A 26,415-nucleotide genomic window follows, 5' to 3' on the forward strand; every position below is an offset into this window, starting at 1 on the left:
CTTTTTTGGCAGCTGCAGCACACTGCTGGCTCATATTTAAGTCATTGTCTACTAGGACTCCGTGATCCCTCTCACAGTTACTACTATTGAGCAAGGTACCCCCTGTACTATACCTGTACATTTGGTTTTTCTTGCCTAAATGTAGAACCTTACTTTTTTCACCACTGAATTTCATTTTGTTAGATAGTGCCCAGTGTTCAAGTCTGTCCAGTTCCTCCTGTATCTTAAGCCTGTCTTCTGGAGTGTTGGCTATTCCTGTCAGCTTGGTGTCATCCGCAAATTTGATGAGTTCCCCATCTATCCCCTAGTCCAAATCATTGATGAAGATGTTGAAGAGCACTGGGCCTAGAACAGAGCCCTGGGACACTCCACTACACACTTCCCTTCATGTAGATGCAATTCCATTGAGGACCATATGCTGAGTATGGCCGGTCAGCCAGCTACGAATCCATCTGGTGGTGATGCTGTCTAACCCACATTTTTCTATCTTATCGAGTAGTAGGTTGTGATCTACTTTATCAAATCCCTTTCTGAAGTCCAAGTAAATTATATCCACAGCATTCCTCTGATCCACTAATTTTGTCACTTGGTCAAAGAATGCAATAAGATTTGTCTGGCATGATCTGTTTTTGACAAACCCATGTTGGCTTTTAGTAATGACTTTGTTTGCCTCTAGGTGTTCGCTGATTCGTTGTTTGATTATCTTTTCCAGAATCTTCCCAGGTATTGAGGTCAGGCTGATAGGTCTGTAATTTCCTGGATCCGTTCTTTTTCTTTTTTTGAAGATGGGAACTACATCAGCTCTTTTCCAGTCCTCTGGTAGTTCCCCAGTGCTCCAAGATCTTTGAAAAATATAGTTCAGTGGTTCTGAGATCACATCTGCCAGTTCCTTGAGAACCTTGGGGTGTAATCCATCTGGTCCTGGCAATTTGAACTTGTCTAGGCTGGTCAGGTGCTCACTTATCATTTTCTTGCTTATCTTAACTTGTGTTTCTATACTGTTTTTTATTGGCACTATTTTTGATAGGTTGGTCTGTTTTTTCCCTTTGTGTAAAGACAGATGCAAAAAACGAGTTAAATAGTTCTACTTTCTCCCTATTGCTAGTCACCTTCTTACCACTTTCACCCACTAATGGACCAATTGTTTCCTTCACTTTTTTCTTGTTTTTTACATATTAAAAGAAGCTTTTTTTGTTATTTTTGACTTTGGTCGCAAGCCTTAGTTCATTTTGAGCCTTGGCTTTCCTCACTTCATCTTTGCAGGCTCAGGCTATTTGCTGATATTCTGACTTAGTTATGTGCCCCTCTTTCCACTTTCTATACTTATCCTTTTAATCTTTTAATTTGTTAGAGAGTTCTTTATGCAGCCATGCTGGTTTCTTTTGAGAGTTGTTATTTTTCCTCTTTGTTGGTATTGAGCTAGACTGGGCTTCTATTATCTTGCTTTTCAAAATTTCCCAAGCTTCTTGCATTGTTTTCCCCTGGAGGATTCTCATCCATGGAATCTTTCCCAAGCCCTCTCTAAGTTTATTGAAATTAGCTCTCTTGAAGTCCAAGACTCTAGTTTGACTATGTTCTATTGCTTGTGCTTCCATAATGTTGAATTCCAATATTGCATGATCACTACCTCCAAGATTCCTGTGGCTTCAACACCTTCTATCATTTCATCTCTGTTAGTGAGAATTAGATCCCAAATGGCTAATCCCCTAGTTCCCTTCTCTACTTTTTGGGAGACAAAGTTGTCTGCTAGGTTGGTCAGGAATCTGTTTGATCTTCCACTTGGTGCAGGGTTTGTCTCCCAGTTGATGTCAGGGTAATTAAACTCCTCCATTACTATGGTGATGTGCTTCCTACATACCTTAGTTAGCTGACTAGCAAAAAGTTCATTTATTTCCTCTGTTTGGTTGGGTGGCCTATAGTATACACCTATGGCAATGTCATTTTTCTCTCTCTTTTATATTGACCCAAATGCATTCAAGACAGTTTTCGTCATTGTTGTGCTCTATTTCTGTGGAGATGTAGTTATTTCTTTTATAGAGAGCAACTCCACCTCCTCTTTTATTTGATCTGTTTCTTTTAAATAATTTAAATCCCTCTAGCTGTGTGTTCCATTTGTGGGTTTCATCCCACCATGTTTCTGTAGACATGAAAGATAAGTAAACATTTCAAAGTTCAAAAGTACATATTGAAATATTTTGTCAGATAACGGTTACTAGCTGAAATCAAAACAGGTAGTCATCAGTAATGGTAATAGTAATGGGGACTGGGATTTCCATTGCTGAGTGATGCAGTCATAAACGAGACATCAAGTGACCACATTGTTTAGTGATGGTAATCCCAGGTGGCTTGCAAGTAGACCAGTAGGTAAGTAAGGCATGATGTGAGTATGGGTAGGGGATGTATGCTGGGGTAGCTGCTACCAGGTGGGAGTGGGTGCTCAAGTGACTGAAGTCAGCTCAGTGGGGATGGGGATGGTTGGGAAAGTGTAAATAAATAAATAAATAAAGTTGATTTAAATATTTGTTTGAAATTATCAGAATTTATTTTTTTCTAATTTTTTATTTTGCTCAAAAAGTTAAAATACGAATTCCCAAAAATAAAATTTAACAAACAACAAGCAAAATGGACAGAGCATTTAAAAAGTGTCTTTAAAAGGACAAAAAAAACCCCCATATATAACTATTATATCCCCTGGTTGATTACAAATAAATATATTGCAACGATGTTAGTTTCTCCCTTTGCAAAGTAGGCCCATAGTCTATAAACTTCTATATCTATTTACAACCAACTTAGCCTGTCATCTATCAATTATATGTAAAAACAAAATAGTTAATAGGTAAATCAATAGCAAAATTAAACTTCAAAGCTGTCTGTTAACAATCTGTCGTTGTATTTAATTTGTGAAAAGTCTACAACAGTTTATCTGCCACAAATCACCATAGTCATTATCCCTGATCTATCCAGGATCAAATATCTTTGTTTGATTCTTAATAATAAAACTTTCCCTTAAGATTTTTAGTGGAAGCTTTCCCAACAATATCTTATTTTCCAGTATTCTAAACCCCCGCTGTAAATATCTCTACCACATCCATTGTTAAGCACTTTTCCTGTGAATCAAGATATAAAGTCTCTTTGTCAGTTATTGTCTGGTTAGGTATGATAAATCCATTTTCCAAAACTTATCCATCTACCCAGGAAAATCCAGTCCAAATTGTTTACCAATCAGTTGTGATAAGTCTATCTTCTTAAAAGAGTCCAGTATATCATTCATTGAATCTGCCAATTCTTAGTTTGTAAAATCCAGATCTTCAAATTTCTGCAATAGGCCTTCTTCAAAGCTCTTTCTTCAACAAGTGCAAAATATTTTTCTAGAGTGTTTGGGGTCAAGGAGCATCTTATATTACTATAATTTCACTCTGAAGCCAGGACTGGGGGTAATCTAGGGGAGCCTATCTTCACTGGTTTTTTTTGTTTTTGTTTTTGCTATTTCCTAATAATTAAGTCCAACTCTGAACATATAACTCAGTTACAAAATACATTATTGCTGAAGTCTTATGCATATTTACTCAGAACAAAATCCTATTCATTTGAGTGAAACTAGGCCATCATATGAACAATCACACACTGAATCTAATGTCTGTGGAGATTCTCAGTCATCTAGGTCATAGTTGTCTCAAAGGTGCTTTTTCAAAAGGCAACTGGATCAGTCAAATCAAATTAATCAAATGGTGCATACACTTTATATTGATAGAACTTTATTTAAATCAGATTGGTAATGCTAAAAACAAATGTACATAAAGTGTATTTCTGTTTGCATCTTTCTGTTTCAGAACCCATCAAGATATTTAGCAGAACTTCATGAATCTACTGCTGCCACAACAATACAATGTTATAAATCTGGAGTGTCATTTCCTGTAATGCTTTGTTTGACTAAAAATCAGTCCATAAGAAGCCCAATATTGTTTAAAAACAGTATATGTAGTCAGGGTTTAAAAGCCTATTTTGTCCTAAAACTCTACTTTTTCAGATAAATTAAAATGTCCTTTTATGACCTAAGAATCACATTTCTTTGTAGCTGAGTGCTAAGGAAATATAGGTGTGATTATTATCATTAAGACCTAAATTGCCAGAAATTGTTAGAAATGTTATCTGATGTGGAACAAATGTTCTTGTAATGAAAAAAGATGTCTTCAACATATTATGGTTTTTTGAAATTCAAGATATTTAAGGCACTTTGCCCTATTAAATATGAGTTTCTATCTCCCCAAAATATTTCTGTAGGTAACTATCTCTTTATAGTACCTGGATGTGGGGCTGGGAAGCTACCTGAGTATGTTAGGGGTACAGCTAGCCTGGGGAATTGAAAATCATTCAGGAAGAAAGTACTGGTTAAACATTTCAAACCATACACCCCCCCCCCCCCAGAGATGCTCGGATGTGTACATATACCGTGAGTGATCTGGAATTGAGCTTGACCCAAAGATAACTTGTCTTCTTTAGAAAATCAACCAATCAAATGATTTTATTTATTCTCCTTATTTGTTAGATTAACACATTGTGATTGGCAATGTTAAATTAGGTATATGTTGCTAGAACATTGTTCTTTTAGGAAATTGTTGACTTTATATATAATTCCTTTTGTGGTCCCCTGAAAATCTGCTTCTGGGGGATTGGGAAGTCTTGGAAAAATAGTTTTTGGACCTAACACATGATGCTGAATGTGAAGGGGAAGTGGTCCGAAATAGTCCCTACCTATGCAGTATGTGAAAGAGGAGCCATTTGGGATCCAAACTTGTTAACGTTAGACATATTTATCAGAGCTGGATTCAGAGGCTTCCATGGAATGTTAAAAACATCCAGGTGGCAGTCCTGACCATACAGTTGAAGCCCCTCCTTTTTTGATGCACATAAAAAGTGGCCAGGCTCCAATTATGCAGCAGTGACTGCCTTCCTTACTTTGGGGGGAGTTCTCAAAACAAAATACCCTGAGTGCATATTGAAATGGGAAAAAAATCTAGTTGACGTTTGATGTTGTTGACAAAGCTGTATAGGTCTTGGACAGACAATAGATACTAATAATAGAGATCCAATAACAGAACACCTTTATACTGAAGCATCAAAATAGTAGTGTTAAATTATAAGTCATGTTTTTAACTAGAAACTATGTGTATTATATCACACTAAGTTGTATATCAAAACATCACTGCCGTTCTTCGAGTAAGGACTTCAATATAAACATGAGTACTTGTAATAGCCTTTTGCAAGCTAGTGCCTTTCAGCTGAGCTGGGCTGGGAATTATGAGTTAACTTCCAGCAACACCATTTTGGGAAAGATGCCATAAAATATGAACATATTTTATTTTAGATGAAATTCATTTCCTTCCTTCTTCCCAAGTAATAAGATTAATTAGAGCCATAAATAGTCTCTCTTTCTCTTCCTCTTCCTCTTTCTTTCTCTCATGATTAAGGCACCTGTCAAAATACCAGGAAAATGTGAATTGTAGTCCCAACTTAGACATGAAAGCCCACTGGATGACTTTGAGTCAATCATTCTCAGCTGTTGATGTCAGGCTTGGACAAGAAGCTGATCAGTCAATTCCTGTTGCAACCAATAGATCAACACTCACAAAAAGAAAATTCTGCATTTGTGGGAAAATGCTAGGAAGAAAAAAAAGTGATATTTTAATAATAACCTACCCTGGGGGACAGCATACCTCCAGAGATCCACATGGCCTTCATCTTGGCCCTCTCTAGGTAGGGTTATCATGTATCTGAAGAGTCAAAAGAGGGCATGGACCATTGAAAAGGAGGACAAATGAGCTGGGGAGGGGGGGAAAGGAGGACATGTTAATTGCTTAACTTTTTTGGCATTTGCAACAAAAGTTACAGTGAAAACCTGCCCCCCCAAAGTACATAAACATACACATATAGTATATATTACTTTTTTCCAGCATCAGAAAGACCGTTTTTTTCAGTTGCAGGAGTGTGTTAGAGCTGGTTAAGAGGCAAAAGCCTTTGACATGTAACTGATTAAGGTCCTGTCAATTCCAGGCAGCAGGGCAAGCAGGAGGGTACTAATCAACCAATTAAGGTCGTATTGCTGAGCTTGTTAACTTGCCATTAGCACTTATTAGGGAAGCACTGTCACACAGAGAAAAATTGCTCAAGAAGAAGTACTCAAAAAGCCAGACAATATTTGATTTTAGGCTATGCCTGGTGAACAGAGAACATGTCCTCCTTTTACCGGATATCTAGTAAACTTTCTCTTCAGGCCATCTTTAAAAACCTACTTCTTTCTGGAAGGATCTTTCTGTATCTATAAGAGAAATATAATAAGAAAGAAGAAATATATAAAGAAGTGACTTCCAACCATCACCCCAAGTATAAACAAATTTAGTGACTCTTTACTCCCTTTAATGTTGCAAACATTTATCTCTTCATAGATCATATTTATCTATAAACAAATCCCTAAAACATCATCTTTTCAGTCCTAATGTCCACAGAAATTCTATCAAGAATTATCAGAGATAACATCATAGCTTGTTTTAATCTTGACCAAATAAACCAACTTTATATTCCTTCTTTTTTACTTCTAACATTTCTAATTTTTAATTCATTCAAATATTGTCTTATGATTTGATTTCTTTTCATTTCTTCTTTGTCCCATTGCATAGAATTCTTCAAGATTTTGCCCATAAGCCTCTTTTGTAAAGCCTACTGTCAGACCCAGCACACTACCAACCTGGCCGCTACCAACCTGGCCGTTTGCAGCCTCCAGCCTGCGCCAACGGCGAGCGCGTCCTGGCGGCTCCGGCGGGACGGCACCTACACCGCCGGCGTGATCTGCGTGCAGCCAGCTGATTGGGCATGTGACGTCCTCACGTGGAAGCCAACACGGGGGATGGGGGCTGTGGGCAGGAGCTATGAATTGCCGCTGGGTCTGACAGGATCTAATATCAGTTAGGGCGGGGGACGGACTTGTTTCACGGGGCTTGCTGCTGTGGGACTGACTGAGGACTTGTTTCATGGGGCTTGCTGCGGTGGAGGTTAGCACAGGGTGGGGTGGATGGGTGGATTATGGGCGGGGTATCCTTATAAGGCTTGATGAGGGTGTGTGCTGTGGGTGTAGCCCGGGACGGCATATAGCGCGCGGGGTTGGAGCCTCTCCCAGGGTAAACTTTGTTTCCTGCAACGTGCAATAAACTTTGTTGCATTCTGGAGCGTGCCTGGTGTATTGCTTGCCTGATTCACTCAAGGACGTTCCTTACAGTAAGTTTACCCTCATTTCTTGCTTGCTGTTCGACGCCGGTTGCCTGCAGCGTCATGGCGGAGGGAACACAAGGGGCAGACCCGGTGGAGACCGCAGAGGCGGCGGAACCCGACGAACAGCTGGAGAGTCCGGATGTCGGCAGCGCAGCAGTCAAGCAGCCAATAGTGCGACCAAAGGAGAGGGTTCGCATTCCGGAGGTGCTGGAACCAAGTTTAAAGCTACAACGCCCGGGGGGGGGCGAGGCCGACTGGTGGCTAGGTTCGGCGTGGGAAGGACCAGAGGACAATAGGGGGCGGCGGTTAGCGCCGAGTTTTACCGGATGGAGGGAACGCCGGGTGACTGGAGATCCGGAGGAGGAATGGAGCTGCTCCACGGCTCCAGGACAGTATACCTTAGATGTGCTAAGAGAGCAGTTCGGGGAACGTCTTCATCCCGCAACACTCCGTAGTCCTGTTAAGGACAGTCCGTCCTATTCCTCCCGTTTCCGCCTGTCCAGTCCAGGATTGGAATTAAAATCAAGTGATCAGTTTGCGTTCCAGGACCCTGGCCCGGGGCGGGTTGAAGTGGAGCGACCCCGTTACAGCCTGGGACCACGCCCGGCGGCAGGACAATCTTTAGGTACCGACAGACAAAGGGCAGGGTCCATGGGGGAGGGGTTTCGCCCTATACCACACCCGGGGACTGCCCCGTACGGGGGTCAGGCGCCAACCCCATGGCCACAGAACATGGTATGGAACCCCCCCCGATCACCCTCACGTTCGATGGTGACTCAGATCGGTTAGCAGTGTTCCTGAGCCACGTGCTAAACCACCTGGACCGCTCTACCACCTTATATTCCTCCAATTGGGCGATGGTGGTGGCGGTCACAGCATGCTTGCAGGGTGAAGCCGCTGCTTGGGCCGCAGATCTATACAGCGACCAGGCAAGAGAGTTGACCGACGTAGGGCTGTTCCTCGAGGCGCTGAGAGCAAGGTTCGACGACCCAACCCGGTTACAAAGAGCTGAGGCCCAAATAGTGGGGTTAAAGCAGAGGGGTATACCGGTGAAGACCTATATCCGCGAATTCCAAAAGGCGGCCGGGAGGCTGAGGTCGTGGCCGGATCGTTTACTGATTCACCACTTCCAGGCTGGCTTGGATTCGGACATACGTCGCGCCTGTGCGGTGAGAGGAGTTGTGGGACGCCTGATCGACTGGTTTAAAGCTGCCATGGAGTTGGAATTTGGACTGAGGGACCGTCCCGACGTACATGCCGACAGGCCGCCCGCGCGCCGTGCTCCAGACCGATCCGGAGAGGGCAGTACACAAGCCGTACCGGGTACCACCCGGCCGAAGCCCGTATTCAGGTGCTTCCGCTGTAACCGGCCGGGCCACCGGGCCGCAGAGTGCGGGATAACAGATCTAACCGAGCTGACCGGTACACCAACGGCAATCGGAAGACCGGGCGTTACGCCGAAGAGAACGGCGGAGAAGTCCCGAGTTGCATCCCAGACGGCTCAGACGTCGTTCCAACAACTCCCTGGTGATACGACCCCAGTGCTCCACGAATATGAAGAGGAAGGTCAGGTGGAGGATCCTATGGTGAGTGAACCGATAGTCCCATTTAACATTCCGGTAACATTGACTAGCCCGGTCACTGGGGAGACAAAATCATTCCAGGCATTGGTTGACACTGGCTGCACCAGATGTCTTATTAGCAAGGAGGTGGCGTCCCAGATGCATATTAGGGTGACCCGATTGAAGTCCCCCATTCGCTTTGAGCAGGTGGATGGGTCCGTATTAGGAGGGGCCCCGACTACGCTAGTGACTGAACCCGTTAGGATGGAAGTAGCCGCGCATTGGGAGATGTTGAGATTCATAGTAGTTCCATCCATGTCAGAGGCTATTATCCTGGGGTTGGCGTGGTTGGATAAATGGACACCAACCATATGGTGGGCAGATGGCTCCCGCCATCTACGCCTTACAGCAGGCCCTCAACCACCAGTCCCGGAGCGGTATAATAGCAACATGAAAGGGGAAGGGGCAGATCACATAACGGATGGGAATCAGGGCGAGTACCCAGCAGTGTACGAGGATCTTGCAATGGTCTTTAGTGAGCAGGAGTGCGACAGTCTGCCTCCCCATAGGCGTACAGATTGCGCGATTGAACTTATCCCTGGGGCGAAACTCCCAAAGGCCTGAATGTACCCAATGACGTTCACGGAGTTACAGGAGATGAGGCAGTACGTGGATAAGAACTTAGCCAGAGGATTTATAGTACCAGCACGGTCTCGGATGGCCGCCCCTGTACTGTTCCAGGGAAAGAAGGATGGGGGTTTGAGGTTATGTGTAGACTTCCGAGGTCTCAATGCGGTGTGTATAGAACAGGTGTATCCCCTGCCCCTTATAAAAGACCTTCTGACCCACTTGGCTACTGGAACCATCTTCACAAAGCTGGACCTCCGTGAGGCATACTACAGGGTTCGCATCAGGGAGGGAGATGAGTGGAAAACAACCTTTAACTGTCCGCTAGGCAGTTATCAGTTCAAAGTAATGCCATTCGGGTTACAAGGGGCCCCGGCTGTGTTTATGCAGCTGATCAATGAGGTGCTGCACGACCACTTATACAAGGGTGTCCTCGTGTATCTGGATGACATCTTAATCTACTCACGATCACTAGAGGAACATGTGGAATTGGTGCGCACGGTTCTACGAAAATTGTTAGACGCTCAGCTGTACTGTAAAATATCGAAATGCGAATTCCACAAGGAGCGTATTGACTATCTTGGCTTCAGAGTGTCGGCGGCAGGGATAGAAATGGATCCCAATAAAGTAAAATGCGTATTGGAATGGCAAGCGCCAAAAACCCGTCGTCAGCTACAGCGGTTTCTAGGGTTTGCGAACTTTTACCGGCAGTTCATCCCCTCCTTCGCTGACGTGGCCCTGCCGCTGACTCAGCTGTTGCGCACCAAGCGATTAACCGGAAAACCTCGCCCAGGACAACCTCTTGCCTGGACTATGGCCTGCCAACAGGCTTTCGAGTCCCTTAAAGGACTATTCGCACGAGAACCCATTCTGATACACCCCGATCCAGGCCGGCCATTCGTCGTACAGGCCGACGCCAGCGATGTTGCCATTGGGGCGATATTGTTGCAACGTAATACAGACGGACTGTTACAACCGTGTGCCTACACGTCCAAAAAATTCACGGACACGGAACGCCGCTGGGCAGTGTGGGAGAAGGAAGCGTTTGCTGTGAAATGGGCCCTGTCGACATGGCGTCATTTGCTGGAGGGCGCACAGCACCCCTTCGAGGTGTGGACAGACCATCAAAATCTAGCGGTCCTCCAAACCCCAAGAAGATTAGCACCCAAACATGTGCGATGGGCACAATACTTCCAACGGTTCAAATTCCACCTGAAAGTCGTTCCGGGAGGGAAGAATTTCCTAGCCGACGCACTATCCCGGCTACCACAGTACAATAGCAAGAGAGAGCAGGTGATTCACGCTATCATACCTCCGTATAATCCGGGTCCCGGCCTGCCTGAGAAGGGTGCACAGTTAGGAGCCTTCGAGGATGGGCTGAGATCGGCTTTGTTAACAGACCCCTGGATTTTGGCTAACCCTGGGGTCTTGAGTCGTCGTGATGGGTTAGCCTGGTATGGGGATAAGCTATACGTTCCACTGGCACTAAGGAACCGAGTGTACCACAGATGTCATGACTCAAAAACAGCCGGCCATTTTGGATTTGTAAAGACACTCCATCTAGTGAGACGCCAGTTCTGGTGGCCAGGGATGAGGAAAGACATTGAAGAATATGTCAAACGGTGTCACCTTTGCGCCCAAGCAAAAACGGTACCGAAAAAACCCATGGGATTACTACAGCAAGTATCTGACCCGGACCGCCCATGGCAGGATCTCGGGATGGACTTCATTGTAGATCTGCCAAACGTGAGGGGCTACACGGTGATCTGGACAGTGGTGGATCTCTTTTCTAAGCAGGCCCACTTCATCCCCTGCAAGGGTCTGCCATCTGCAAAACGGTTGGCGAAATTGTTTGTACAACATATTTACAGACTACATGGGGCGCCCCGTCGAGTTATTTCAGATCGCGGCGTGCAGTTCACAGCCCGCTTCTGGCGAGATTTCCTAGCCAGTATTGGAACCACACAAGGATTGAGCTCGGCATACCACCCCTGTACCAACGGGGCGGCAGAACGGGCAAATGCAGCAATTGAACGGTACTTACGCTGTTATGTATCGTATCAACAGCTGGATTGGGTGGACTATGTTCCATTTGCTGAACTAGCGTATAATAACGCAGTGCATAACAGTACCGGTCTAACCCCATTTAAGGTTGTTTATGGGTATGATGTGGTCCCCTTACCCGATTGTGTGTCACCAGACCCCCCTCTACACCGATCAGAGGGTTGGTTTGCTCGAGCGGGCCAGGTGTGGCGTAGCGTAAAGCAGGCACTAGACCAAGCAACACAGGTGGCTAAGTATCACGCCGACAAGAGACGTCGACAACCGCTCCAATTCCGTGTGGGGGATAAAGTATACTTATCAACCAAATATGTTAAGTTACAGGTCCCCTGCAAGAAACTGGCACCAAAATATATCGGGCCCTTTCGCATAGCACAAATCATCAATCCGGTAACGGTGAGGCTCGAATTGCCAAAGCTTCTAGGTAAAATACATCCGACATTTCACGTAAGTTTATTGAAGCCGGTGGGGAGGACATCTCATGGACAAACCCCAGGCCCTGTCACCCCAGGACGGTACGAAATAGAGGACATAGTTGACTCGCGACTACGGGGTAAAAGACTGTACTACCTGGTCGTGTGGAAGGGGTATCCTTTGTCTGAAGCCTCCTGGGTATTGAGTGAGGATGTATCCGCCCCCGAGCTAGTTAAAAGGTATCACAGAAGGGTACCACACGGAGCGCGGGGGGGGCAAGGGGACGGTTAATTGGCGTATCTGGCCAAAGGGTACACGCGGTGACTCATCTGTTACCTTTGTTTCAGGGGGAGTTGTGGTGAGGGGAAGCCGAATGTCAGACCCAGCACACTACCAACCTGGCCGCTACCAACCTGGCCGTTTGCAGCCTCCAGCCTGCGCCAACGGCGAGCGCGTCCTGGCGGCTCCGGCGGGACGGCACCTACACCGCCGGCGTGATCTGCGTGCAGCCAGCTGATTGGGCATGTGACGTCCTCACGTGGAAGCCAACACGGGGGATGGGGGCTGTGGGCAGGAGCTATGAATTGCCGCTGGGTCTGACAGGATCTAATATCAGTTAGGGCGGGGGGACGGACTTGTTTCACGGGGCTTGCTGCTGTGGGACTGACTGAGGACTTGTTTCATGGGGCTTGCTGCGGTGGAGGTTAGCACAGGGTGGGGTGGATGGGTGGATTATGGGCGGGGTATCCTTATAAGGCTTGATGAGGGTGTGTGCTGTGGGTGTAGCCCGGGACGGCATATAGCGCGCGGGGTTGGAGCCTCCTCCAGGGTAAACTTTGTTTCCTGCAACGTGCAATAAACTTTGTTGGATTCTGGAGCGTGCCTGGTGTATTGCTTGCCTGATTCACTCAAGGACGTTCCTTACACCTACAAGCCTCTTTTGTAAATCCAGTAGGAAAAAAATTATCCAGGTCACTCTCTTTGTTTGCCATTTGTATTTCCTTTTTAAGTTTTAAAATCTCAGGCAGTTTCTTTTGTAGATGCATTGAAACATCTTTTTTCCCCATCTCTTGGCTTGCCAGTTATAAACCCACTTTCAGTACCAAGTCTACCTTATCAGCTAAAATTTTTTCTGCTTCTGAGACTTTTTCAATAACATCTATCCATAGAAGTAGACATCACTATTGATAATGTTGCTATAATGGCTACTATTTTCTGTTTCTATTCTTCAAAACTCCTTCCATATTTTCATTGTCATAGCCATCTTGTAGGCCTACATAGCTACTAAAATATTCTGCTCCCTCTAGTGTCCACTTTTTGAAATCATGAAATTGTTTTGTAAAACAAAACAGAATCTATTTCCCATGAGAAATTATTTGTACTTTATAATTAATTCCAAAATTTTATTATACAACTTTCAATATTCCAATTTTATCTGGAGTCCTAGTCTGTTTATAACTTTCTAAGATCAAAATCTTATTTAGCTTTCTGCTGTTTATTTCAGACTTTTTAAATTCTTAAGCTTATAATTAAATTTTTCTTTTGATCAGGACTAAAGACAGTATTCAAACTTCTCATTCCAACATTCTCTAATAGCTTAAAAGTAATGAACAAATTCTAGTAATAACTAGAAAGTAAGGTTTGCAAATTCAGAGACTCCTTTAAAAATCTGTGCTGCAGTTGTGAGGAAGATGGCCAATCCTGTCACCTGTTGGCTCTCAAACTCGTGAAAAAACACTGTCCTATAGCCTTGGATCAAGAGCAGTTGTCCAAAGCAAAGTAATCTCCCATCCTCTCCTTATCTAGAGAGGTTCTATTCCTTGGTTCCTTGATCTTAGCTTGATTGTTGGCTCCACATTTGCATACCTCCTCAGGAAGTCTCTAGATGGAATATTTCGTAGTGACTGGTGGAAATATGTGGCATTCTTTTTGGTTTTCTTTTTTTAAATAATATTTTATTAATTTTCCAATTTTACATTTAAGTATTTAAAAAGCAACATGGTGACTGGGTTAATCAATAGTTTGTTAACAAAATCTTTAGTACAAATCTCAAGTTACAACATCAAATATTTCTTCTCTTTTTCCCTTAACATTTACTGTCTCGTATTCAAGCTAGTACAGTTCTTATTATATCAACTCAGTAAAAACATCATTATTACATTTATCAATAATTTTTTAGCTTATATTTATTTATTTATTTATTTTTGAGACTTATATACTGCTTTAAGTGTAAGCACTCTCTAAGCGGTGTACACCAGTAAGCAATGTATATATATATTTACATTGCCCCCAACAATCTGGGTCCTCATTTTACCTACCCCGGAAGGATGGAAAGCTGGTGAGATTTGAACCGCTGACCTGCTGAACACAGTCAGCTAAAGTGGCCTGCAGTACTGCACCCTAACTGCTGCGCCACCTCGGCTCTTATATGTATCTTAATTACATTCAATCTTCATAAACAATCCATATCCTGTTATTAATTTTTACCCAATTTTTGGTTTCTCATCAATATTCCAATTTAACCTTTGATATTTATAATTTTCAGGCTTTAGGTAACCAAGATTTCTCTTGTTTCAGTTCATAACAAAATCTAATATCCAAAATATACATTTTATCTATTTGAATGTAATCTTGTTCTATTTCCTAAGAGTTATCTATTTCCCACCATATTAAATTATCTACTTAATAATACAATATCTCCTTTAATAAATCAAAACCATTATGTATATTACCTGGGTTAATCAATAAATCAAACATATTCATAAGAAGTAATTTTCTTTTTCCTTTTTGGTCTAATTTTTAAATATTAAACAGATAAAGTCCTTATTTTCAACTAATTTCCAAGTATTTTAAATCTAATGACCAGAATTCCCCTTATCTCAACTTCTCCCTTTAACCCTCTAATTAATAATGTGAAATCCCCTCTAAAAAGTCAAAACCTCAGTTTTCTTCAACCTTAGTTTGGCTTTCTTCCTTTGCCAGCTAGGCTTCCATATCAGTGCTTTTAGATCATCAAATAGATCTCCCTCTATTATTATATATGTTATTTGAAACATATATAATAATTGCCATTTTTTTGGAAGGACTAGCCCATTTGTATTTATTAAGTTGTCTCCCTATTATTCCAATTCTCCATGCTTGTCTTCCATTCTATCTGTTTTTCTTCTTTCTCAAATTTCTTCTGATTTATATAGAAAGTCATTTCCATTTTCAGTGTAGTCACTTCCTTTTCTGGATTTTCCATCAGCTGTATTTGTTGGTCAATTGAGTCCTCTGTCTTAGTATTTGATTGTCCCACTTCTTCTGTTATCTTCTGCATTGTTGGTTCTTTGGTTGTAGTCAAAGTTTGGCATTGTGTATCTAAGCTGGCATCTTGATCTTTTATGTTAGGTCTTATTTTATCACAAGCTGAAAGAATGGTTTCATGTATTGCTTTCAACATGGAAAGGAACTTTTCCTGGCCTTCATCCATCTTTTTCATGTGTTTATAAATAGTCTTTCTAGTAGAAGTCATTTGTCAAGCAAGATTTTATAGTCCAAGGTATTTCAACATCTCAAATAAAGAGATGGGAAAGCAATTCCCCACATATAACTCTGAGAGTCAGTAAAGGTTTACATTCACAGTTCAAGTAGGCAGTTATGCTGCCCAGCTGTTCTCTTACAGCTAAGTCTCTCACAGGTGGTGCCAAGGTCAGAAAAGTCTTATCTAAGGTCTGGGCTTCGAGCCAAGTCTCTTTTAGGAACAAAACAAGTTGTGATACCAAACTTCACCATAAGATGTCACTGATGCCATTTAAGGTTTTTTAAGTCCAAAATTTTTATAATCCTTTTTCCAATTTTATTTCTTTTTTGTAGATAAAAACAAGAGTCTCCAATAAAAATAGGAAAATTTTTAGTCCCCAAGTTTTAGGAACATATAAATTCAATTAGATTAAAGTTGTTCTTTTAATGCTTTAATTCCCCTAGATAATCAGACACCGCTATTCTTAGAGTGTAGGATAGAAATTCCCTTCCCTCTCTCCTCACAGGGGAAAAGATACTTCAGGCAGCTTTTATAGAAAGAAAGGGTACTTAGGGTAAAGAGAAGATCAGATCTCACCCAGTTTTATCCAAGTTGCTTTTGAAGTGCTTTTGCTTGGCAGTGAGTTTGACTTCGGCTGTCTGCAGCTTAGTTTCGGGCCATATTACTATGGCCGGTCTTTCCTCTGCCAGTTTGGAGGGCTGCCCCGGATAGAGCAGAAGGGCTGCCACCCTCCCATGATCAAGTGGGGGTCCCCTCCTTGCTCGTTGCCCCTACAGGGCAACTTTTGATCCTTTCCTGGGTCCCCCAGCAGAGCGAAATCGGACGTGGAAGACGGAGCTCGCCTTCTAGCGGCCGCAGCAGCTGCGATGGCAAACCAGAAGTCCTTTTTGGTTTTCTTTTCTCTGCTAGTTGTGCTTCACTTTATGCTATATATTGTTCCTATTTCATTTTATTGTGTTTGTGGTTTGTGAAATGGCCCAGAGTCATCTAGGAGTTCAGCAGCCTAGAAATATGGTAATTAAATCAAATAATTAACATGTGGAAAAGAGAAGCAATTTTAGATCTACCTTTCAAAATATATGTTAGTGTACTTCCATGTTTTCTGATTTTTCTATTTCATTGCTAAAATGTAGTAGTCTGATACCTCATGGCCACCCATTTCAACAGTATAGATGGCTTAATTTTGTCTCTGGTAAAAGGTATTATGTAGCCTGTCAAGACATGATCTTCTCAAATGCTTTCTTAAGTTTCTGGTTTGTTTCCCAGTGCTACACCTTTCTTTAATAAATATGCCAAAGGGTTTGTTCTTTAAAAACAGGACAAGTAGAAACTTTCCCACAGAACTAAATTACAGCTGAACTCAGTCTTTGTAATCTGTAATAGTCATATCACTTCTTAGCTAAATATTATGTTCATAGGAAGATCTTTTGTACGCTAAACTATTTCTTTGGATTTTATGAAGTTTTTTTTTTTTTAATCGCTTAAGTTGAATGCTTATGGCCAAATTGATGTTTGGCAGCACCTGTGGATTTGAAGTTTCCAGTTAGCACTGGAAGAGACATTGTAAGAGAGCTGTGTTAGTCAGTAGTAGACAGAAATCAGAAAGTAACCTTTCAGACTAACACATTTTATTAACAGGAGTAAGCTTTTGTAAGTTATAGCTCACTTGATCAGATGCATGGAGTGCCACTCCCCAATCTCCCCCACTATCGCAACCTTGCATCAGTTTAGCTATTCCATGTTCATGATGAAGTGAGCTGTGGCTCATGAAAGCTTATGCCTTTTAATAAAACATGTTAGTCTGAAAACCTCCTGATTTTTAACTAGCACTGAATGACTGCAATAAAACTACAGATGATGCAGGTTGCAGAAGCAAAATAGCAGCTAGGGAAGGGTTATAACCAACTCTCTCAGTCTGGAGGACTTCAGCTGTGTTGGACTCCAGCTCCCCAAATTCCCAACCAGCATGGCCATGGTCAGTGCTTGCTAAAATTCTTGGGGAATCCAACATTTAAAGCAAGGCTAAAGGAATTGGGAAGGCTGAGTTGCATGATGCTGTCTCACCCCTCTCTCTTTTTTAATACAATCTTTTCCTCCAATTGGGATTCTCAGAAGTGTTTGCTTTATCAACAGCAACATAAAAAGTGCCAGCCATTCTCACAAGGAGTGTTCCCCCCTCCCCAAGTCTGCAGCTATTAGGCTGCAACTGAGATTGCCAGACTAGTGTCTGTTGTACATTTAATTTGGTGTTCAGGTGATAAATCACGTTGCTTCTATCAGTATAAATCTGGTGCTCCCATTCAGTAGGGTCAATGGTCTGTCTCTCTCAAATAGAAAAAGGCCATTGTTAAGGCCTTATTACCTACCCGGATAATGAAATGTCTGCAAGAAAACAACCAAGCTCAGAAAGCACCAAGGTCTTCAGAAAAAGACCGCTGTCTAATTACTTACTCTATGTGTTATTTTTGATTCATACCACCAGTCATTAAAATAATAAATAAAAATAAGTAAGAACCATCTGCACAGTTACAGCCTAGATGAATTAGAGCATTGCCAATAAGCTAGATTGTATAATAGGATCTCATTCTTTCATAAATACACTCACATACACAACCCTGAATACAGATAGTCCTCGACTTACAACAGTTCATTTAGTGACTGTTTGAAGTTACAATGGCACTGAAAACAGTGACTTATGACCATTTTTCACATTTACAACTGTTGCAGCAACTCCATGGTGATGTAATCAAAATTCAGATGCTTGGCAACCGATTCATATTGAAGACCATTCCTGTATCCCAAGGTCATGTGATCCCCTTTTGCAACCTTCTGACAAGCAAAGTCAGTGGGGAAGCCAGATTCATTTAACAACTGGGTTACTAACTTAACACCTGCAGTGATTCGCTTAACAACTGTGGCAAGAAAGATCATAAAATGGGGCAAAATGAGGGCTGGAATGGACTTTGAGGGCTGGAATGGACTTTGTACTATAATACTTAAAACATGGTTTTTGTAGTACAGTTGCACTGGCTAACTAAGATGCGTATTCTTGTATTTTAAATTTGCTTTTACAATTGTATTGCTAATAATTTCCCATAAGCAACAAAGATGATTAGGGGATTGGAGGCTAAAACATATAAGGAACGGTTGCTGGAACTGGGTATGTCTAGTTTAATGAAGAAAAGGACGAGGGGGGACATGATAGCAGTGTTCCAATATCTCAGGGGCTGCCACAAAGAAGAGGGAGTCAAGCTATTCTCCAAAGCACCTGAAGGCAGGACAAGAAGCAACAGATGGAAACTAACCAAAGAGAGAAGCATCCTAGAACTAAGGAGAAATTTCTTGACAGTTAGAACAATTAACCAGTGGAACAACCTGCCTCCAGAAGCTGTGAATGCTCCAACACTGGAAGTTTTTAAGAAGAGACTGGACAGCCATTTGTCTGAAATCGTATAGGATTTCCTGCCTGAGCAGAGGGTTGGACTAGATGACCTCCAAGGTCCCTTCCAACTTTATTATTATTATTATTATTATTATTATTATTATTATTATTATTATTATTATTATTATTATTATGCCTCAACTTCCAAGAAAAGCCTCTTTCAGAAACCAGGACTGGCAGGAGAGCATTTGATACATTATAGATTTTCATTTTTAGGTGCTCTCAAGCCTCCATTAACAAGGAAAACAGTCAAGCTCAACCTTGGGAAGTGCTAAGAGTCAGTGGTAGGATTCAGCCAGTTCGCACCACTTCGGTAGCTAATTTTTGTTGTCCAGGCCCAGAATGGACTTCTGGAAGCGGCAGCCACACAGAGAACGGGCTGTTCACATATTTGAACCCCACCACTGTTGAGAGTATGTTTTACCCAGACCCATTTTTATGTTTTTCCTTTGTAAATGTTTCTTTTGCTTTTATTCAGAACACAATGCTCTTTTCTATGGCTATTCTCATATGTTATTGGATGCTTTAATTCTTGTGATGTAACTGGATAGATGACTATTTCTAAATCAATCAACTTTTGCTTTTGAAGTTCTTTGTTGTACTAACTACAAAAGTAAATGGGAGCCATTTTTCCTGGTGCCCCTTTTCATAGGGAGACCACACTTTATCAGAGTACTCTAATAAAACCAAGGACCTACAGCCAGATTTGGCCATCAGATTCTGTCTCACATAGTGACAGAAATTTTGGGCTCAGTTGTGGTCATAAATTGAGATCTACCCGTATTGCATTTCAAAATACCAAGGTGTTTACATGATAGATAGGATTGGTGATCTTAATGGTTATGGAAAACTGTGTGGATACCTGAGAAATAATATTGGAGAGCAAAGTATATTCTAATAGTTTACAGTCATAGCTACCAGCTGTGTTATGGTGGACACAATCTTATCTGTAACAAAAATGACTACTGTTGTTATTCTCATCCAACTGAATCTTTCTAAGGAAGCTGATGATATTCTTAGATACACATTGCAAGGAAGTGTTGGACTTAAAAGCACCAATGAAGCAAAAAAGGTGTAAACATGCTGAATTCACACATTAGTGCTAAACTACAATGTGATTGCCTTAATTTTCAATTGCTATTGTTGGGGCTACTGTATTATTATCATTATTATGCTTTTTCCTGAAGAATAATAGAGTAAATAGAATCAATAATCTCCCCAAACAGTAAAATCTTTCTCTCTTGGAGGAGTTTTGTAATAATAAATTTGCTCAGAAAGCAGTTTTTGGTAAATGATACTCTGTGTACGAGATTCAATGAAAAGTGTAGCAGCAGTTTCCAAAACTATCAGCAAGTGCAGATTGGCCTGTCTTCTTAAAAAAAAAAAAAAAGACAGTCCTCCTCCATTTTATACCAGAAAAGCATGAGAAAACAAACTAAAATATTGCTGCCTTCAATTCCATATGTGTGTGTGTGTGTGTGTGTCTGTGTGTGTAACATACGTATGTATATATGTATGTATATACATATATATACGTATATATATATATTCACACACACACACATATAGATATACATATACCTATATCTATATATCTATATATCTATATCTATATCTATCTATCTATCTATCTATCTATCTATCTATCTATCTATCTATCTATCTATCTATCTATCTATCTATCTATCTATCTATCTATCTATCTATCTATCTATCTATCTATGATGGTAAAAATGTGACTCCCGGGCATAATTATAAACAGAATAAATGATGCGCGATCACTGGGAGAGTTAAAAGTAAAAATACTTTATTAAAAGTATTTTACTATATTAAAGGTGCCAAGCTTTCGTTGGGAAAACTCCCCAACATCTTCAGGGCTGAGAGATCGTTTTGACAAGGTGGTTTAAATGGGTTCAGTAGCTGTCCGCGCGCGGCTCCTAGATTGCGCTGCCAGCCCTGGTTGATCAGCTGATAAGCGGGGAGAGTAAACGACGCAATGCTCCCTCTCGTCGCTCTCTCGAGCTGTTCTGTTTACTTCTCCATTGTTGACTTCTGGGGTTATTTGCAAGCTCATGTTCCCCTCTCTCCTGGTGGCAATGGTTCTCGTAGCAGCGGGGAGACTCAGCCCGATGTCATCGTGTATTCCAACATGGGGGTGGGGCTCTACTGGCTGTAATCTAACACCCTTTCTCTGCCGTGCGCTCCCATCTCCACTCTCGTTTGCATGTATAATTACCATATGGGTATGGTATGCTCCAACGTCTATATCATCTCCCTCTGTCATGGAGTCTTCCCTGTTCATCCTCCCTCGTCGATCAATAATCAAGTTAAATCCCTCACGTCTCTGCGAGTGAAAGTCTGATGGTGTTAGGGCATACTCTCCACTCATGTTACTTTCCCTTTTATCAAGCGAGCGGGTCGTCATTTCATGTTTTCTCTCCCCTCCCCATATGGGATATACCCCTTTATTATCATGAGTAGTGCTAAACCTAGTGGGTTTTTTTATCAAATCTCCTAAATGCTCCAAGGTCATTATTGTTATTTCCTCCAGTCAAAGTGGGTGCGGGCTTCCCTTGATGTTGTTGGGAGGTGCCTGGGTCGTCTATGTGGAGAGTTCTCTCCCTCCTCTCTTCCTCCATCGGTGGAGGGGCCATTTTCACATGTGATCATTCTTGACAGGGAGGAAGTGCAGCTCTTGGTCTATAACGTTTGTGGTATAAAGGGTGATGGTTTGAGTCCCATTTCCATAGCACTTGTTGCGCTGGGTGTAAATCAATGTGACGATTAATTGAGTTGTCATTCGAGAACCAGGCTTCCTTCAGTAGCCGGCCTCCCTTCGTGGCATCATTGGCTACGATGAGAGTGTTATTAAAGTCAAGCTGATGGCCTTGCTGTGCTATATGCATCCAAAGTTGTGAATGTGGTTCGCCTCGTTTTATGGCCAGTTTGTGTTCGTGGAGGCGAGTTTTCAAGCGTTTGGCCATTTCCCCCACATAGTTGCTCTGGCAGTTTTTGCAGTTGATCTTATAAACAATGGCAGACTTCTCCATGATAGGTAGGGGGTCTTTTGGACGCATGATTTTAGATCGTAGGGTTTGGATAGGTTTGTGAGCTACTTCTATTCCATGGGGTGCTAGTAGTCTGGATGTGGCCTCTGAGGTGTTACTTATGTATGGGAGGGAGATGCGTGTCTTCTGCAGGGGGGAGGATGATTCTCTTCTTCATTGGGTGGTCTGTGATTGGGAAGTTGTACAATGTTGTTTGATAAATCTTAATGGATAACCATTATATCGACATATGCGGAAGAGGTGTTTTCTCTCTTCTTTCTTATATTCATCCATACTGCAGTGGGAGTCAACGCACTTAAATAACATTTTAATGCAGCTGATTTTATGGGAAACTGGATGATTACTCAGATAATGGAGGATTCTATCCGTGTGAGTTGGTTTACGGAATACTTTCGTATATAGGTATCCATCTGGTTGACGGAGGATGGATACATCTAAGAAGGCAAGGGAATTTTGTTTTTCTTCCTCCGCGGTAAACTTTATGTCAGAGTAGATGGAATTCAATATTCCCATAAATGCAGTCACATGTTGTTTTTTGACAACACAAATGTATCGTCCACGTACCGAACCCAAAATTTGGCTCGGTATAAAGTCATAGCCTTATGTTCAAGCTGTTGAAGGACTACCTCAGCTATAATACTGGAGATGGGGGAGCCCATCGGAGTTCCTTTTATCTGTTCATAGATGGTACCTTGGAATGTGAAATAAGTCTGGAGACATATTTCTATCAATTTCACGAGGTCCTCTGTCTGCAGAATCTTGGTGATATCCTGCTCTCACAGATGTTAATCGTTCTCTCAGGACTGAGATGGCTAAGTCCTGGGGAATGGAGGTGAAGAGAGAGGTGACATCGAATGAAACCATCATCTCGTCATCCTCTACTCTAAGGTTCTTAATTCTAGTTAAAAATTCTTCTGCAGATCTGACCATCGTGCTACTGCCATCTATGGGGTGGTTAATGCGGGTACTAAGCCATTTGGCTAGTCCTGAGATGGGGGTGCCCCTGAATGATACAATGGGGCGGAGAGGGATACTTTCCTTGTGAATCTTTGGTAGACCGTAAAAACGGGCAAGGGCTGTATCACAGGGTCGTATCCTCTTCAGGGTATCATCTCTGATTTTCTTATTACGTTTAAAGTTGTCTAACAGTTTGTTGATTTTATTCTTGAGTGTTATTGAGGGGTCTTTTTTAACTACTCTATAGGATAACTTATCATTCAGGAGTTCGAGTGCTTTAGCTGTATACAGTGCTCTATCCATAATGACAGTCACCCTACCTTTGTCTGCAGGAAGTATGACAATGGTATCATCTCTTCTAAGTTGTGTATGAGCTTCAGTTTCTTCTCTAGACAAGGTGTGATGATACCTGTGGTTAGTAAGTAAGCCTGTGATCTGTTGTCTTATGGAATTCCTGGTGTCTTCATCTGTCCCCATATGGTGCATAACAATCTCTCAGCCCTGAAGATGTTGGAGAGTTTTCCCAACGAAAGCTTGGCACCTTTAATATAGTAAAATACTTTTAATAAAGTATTTTTACTTTTAACTCTCCCGGTGATCGCACATCATTTATTCTATATGTATATATATATATATTTTCAAGAATATTGGTAAAAATGATTATCATATTTGGTGGTCGTGTAGAGAGATAAAAGCATTTTGGATTAAGATATGGTGGAATATTCAGAGAATTTTTAAAAGGAGGGTAAAATTTACTCCGCAATTATTTCTGTTGGGTATAGTTATTGATTGTGATACAAAGGAGGTTATATTGATGTTAAATTTGATTACAGCCGCGAGGCTGTTAGTTGGACAATATTGGAAGAAGGAATCTTTGCCTACATTGCAGGAATGGTTTCTTAAAGTCTCTTATTTGGCGGAAATGGCAAAGATTTCGGCTTTCTTAAAGCAACAAACGCAAGAGAAATTTCTTGCTGTTTGGGATAAATGGATAAAATTTATACAGTTTAAAATGGATATTAAAAATATTATATAGCTTTTTTAATTTTTATTTATATATATATACATATATATTTTAAAATATAATTTTTCTGATTGTTTTTAATTAAGCCTATATTCTGCTCTGGGAAGTTCGGGGGGGGGGAGAAGGGGGGGTGCTTGGGGGAGGTTGGGGAAGGGAGGGTTTGTTGTGTAATGTTTAGTTTTTTCTTTGTATATGTTTTTTGTCTTTGTATTGTTTTGTTTTTTTCCTTTTTTTGTAAAACTTATAAAACTTTTAATAATAAAAAAAAAGAATATTGGTAAAAATGCGACTCCCGGGCATAATTATGAATAAAAGAATAAAACACGATCACCCGCTCAATCAGTAAGGGGAGGAGTAATGAGAGCAGTTTGAGTGCCAAACAACGGGAGGGAACGGATGTAAGGAAGACTGGGGTGGGGAATAAAGACGTGATTACTGAGGCATACCATACTCAGATAAGAGCTGTTGACACGACGAAGGAGGAGAGAGGTATACAATTGGGAAGGGATATTAACCCACAGTTAGTGGAACCCTATCCCCATCATAAGACACAGGAAAACATCAGATCGAATCCTCCCCCTGATACGGCAGGCGTTGGTATTATCGGAAGAGGAGGGGATGCAAGGTCACTAACACCTCCAAAGATCAATAGTGGAGGGATGGGGAAGGGCATCCGAAAGCTTTTGTGTTTTCATAGGTAAAAACCATGAACCCTTTATATCATGTTCATATTGTAATCTTAGTATAGTTACTTTTACAGTTCTCATCACATATTTCATAGATGTCAGCAAAAAGCATGAAATATATGTTCATGTTCATAGGTCAATGTTGGCTATTTGCCATGCACAAGCGTGTTTTGTTAGCAACTTCCTCTTTTTTGATCATAGCTAGCTGTACATCCTGCATTTTGCCTCGCACATGATATATTTGGGATTATTTTATGCTTAGCTAGGCCATTTGAAACTTTTGCAGAGCTATTCTATTGATTGACATATCCTATGTGTAATATGATTTTGATTCTTGTTATCACTAGGAGAGAGATTACATTTGGCCATGATATAACTATTTGAGAAGCCACAGAGAACTATAAAAACTAGTCATATCCAGTCCATATCCAGTTGGTCTAAGTGCTTTTTTAAGTACAGAATTTGGGTTTTTTAAAAATCAAATACATGTTAATAAAATCTACTGATTTTACATTCACATGCCTCTGACATTTGCTGTTGGGCTGCCCCAGGGGATTCATTTTCTTGTCTCAACCATTTACTGTTCATCACATCTTGTCATGGCTTTGTTTCCTTATCCTGTCAATTCCATATACAGGAAATCATCAGAAACAGTCAATTACAGCCAAGCTATTGTAATGGAAATTTAATTTATTTGTAAGCAAATGCCATCAACACTCTCTCCCTTATTCTGACTAAGGTATCTAAGAGCATGTGAGTTCATGCAATCAGCTTTATATTCCTGACATTGTATTTTCTTGCTGGTCTTCATCTATACCAGTGGTTCTCAACCTCTGGGTTGCGACTCCATTTGGGGTCGAACGACCATTTCACGGGGGTCGCCAAACAACGCAGTCCGCCATTTTGTTCCCCTTTTCCTTAGCTGTGCTACTCCCTTTTATTCTATTGGCTTTTGAAAGCCAATAGAATAGACTCTCTTGAATAGAGTCTAATTCTCTTGGCTTTCAAAAGCCAATAGGAATTGTCCAGGCTGTCTCTGCCCTGCTGAGCCTGCCAAAAGCCCCAGTCTGCAAACGATGCTGCAAGTTGTCTGCAGTGAAGGCGAGCTGTCTGGAAGCTTCCACCCCTCCCTGCTGAGCAATTACTAAAAATGTAAGTAAAAGAGGGCGAGGGGTGGGAGGTGGGAGGCCGGCGGGCGCAAGGAAGGTTGCTGGCGTGCATGGGGCTTGGCGGGTGCCTTACCCACCTTGGGCTGGGCCAGCTGGTGGCCCAGCCGGTGGTCGCCCTATGCCGTCGCTGCCCCTTGCCAGCTACACCTCGGCCAGCGTAGGAGGCGGCACCACGCATGCACGGCACTCCCGGGCAGGGAAAGTCCTTGACTTATGACTGGTTGAGTAGTCCTTGACTTACAACCGGTTGGGTAGTCCTTGACTTACGACCGGTTGGGGCCGCAGCATTAAAAAGGTTGAGAACCACTGATCTATACAGTAAACTGGATGGTGAGACACTGCAAAATTCCAAGCAGATTTCAATAAACATAACTTGGATTCATTCTGAAAAAATGAGCAGGGAATATTGCTTAGTCAGCCCTATTCTATTATCCTTCTCATTTTCTGCTCTGGTTCTACTTTGGCTGTTTCTTCACTGCCATTGCTATCATCAGGTCAACACCTATCTACTGCAGATACGGTGCTTTCTCCACTGTGTAAGTCAAGGGAAATCATTCTGCCTTTATGATAGTGATGTGCACACCCCACTTGTCCCACTTATTAAAATATTATGGCAAGA

At 41.9% G+C, this 26,415-nt stretch overlaps 1 long non-coding RNA gene across 2 annotated transcripts in view; it reads right to left on the minus strand.

Moving 5' to 3' along the window:
• Nucleotides 1-26,415, minus strand: part of LOC120300631 — a 71,588-nt gene that overhangs the window by 2,370 nt on the left and 42,803 nt on the right. The window contains exon 3 of one of the 2 annotated variants that reach the window (XR_005554705.1): nucleotides 5,698-6,316. This is a non-coding gene — a long non-coding RNA (uncharacterized LOC120300631). Of the gene's footprint in view, nucleotides 1-4,436; nucleotides 6,317-26,415 lie in introns of those variants that run through there. The other variant, XR_005554704.1, reaches the window with a different exon arrangement.

The sequence above is a fragment of the Crotalus tigris genome, unplaced genomic scaffold (genome assembly GCF_016545835.1).
Source record: "Crotalus tigris isolate CLP2741 ecotype Arizona unplaced genomic scaffold, ASM1654583v1 scf7180000024346.1432988, whole genome shotgun sequence".
Lineage (NCBI taxonomy): Eukaryota > Metazoa > Chordata > Lepidosauria > Squamata > Viperidae > Crotalus > Crotalus tigris.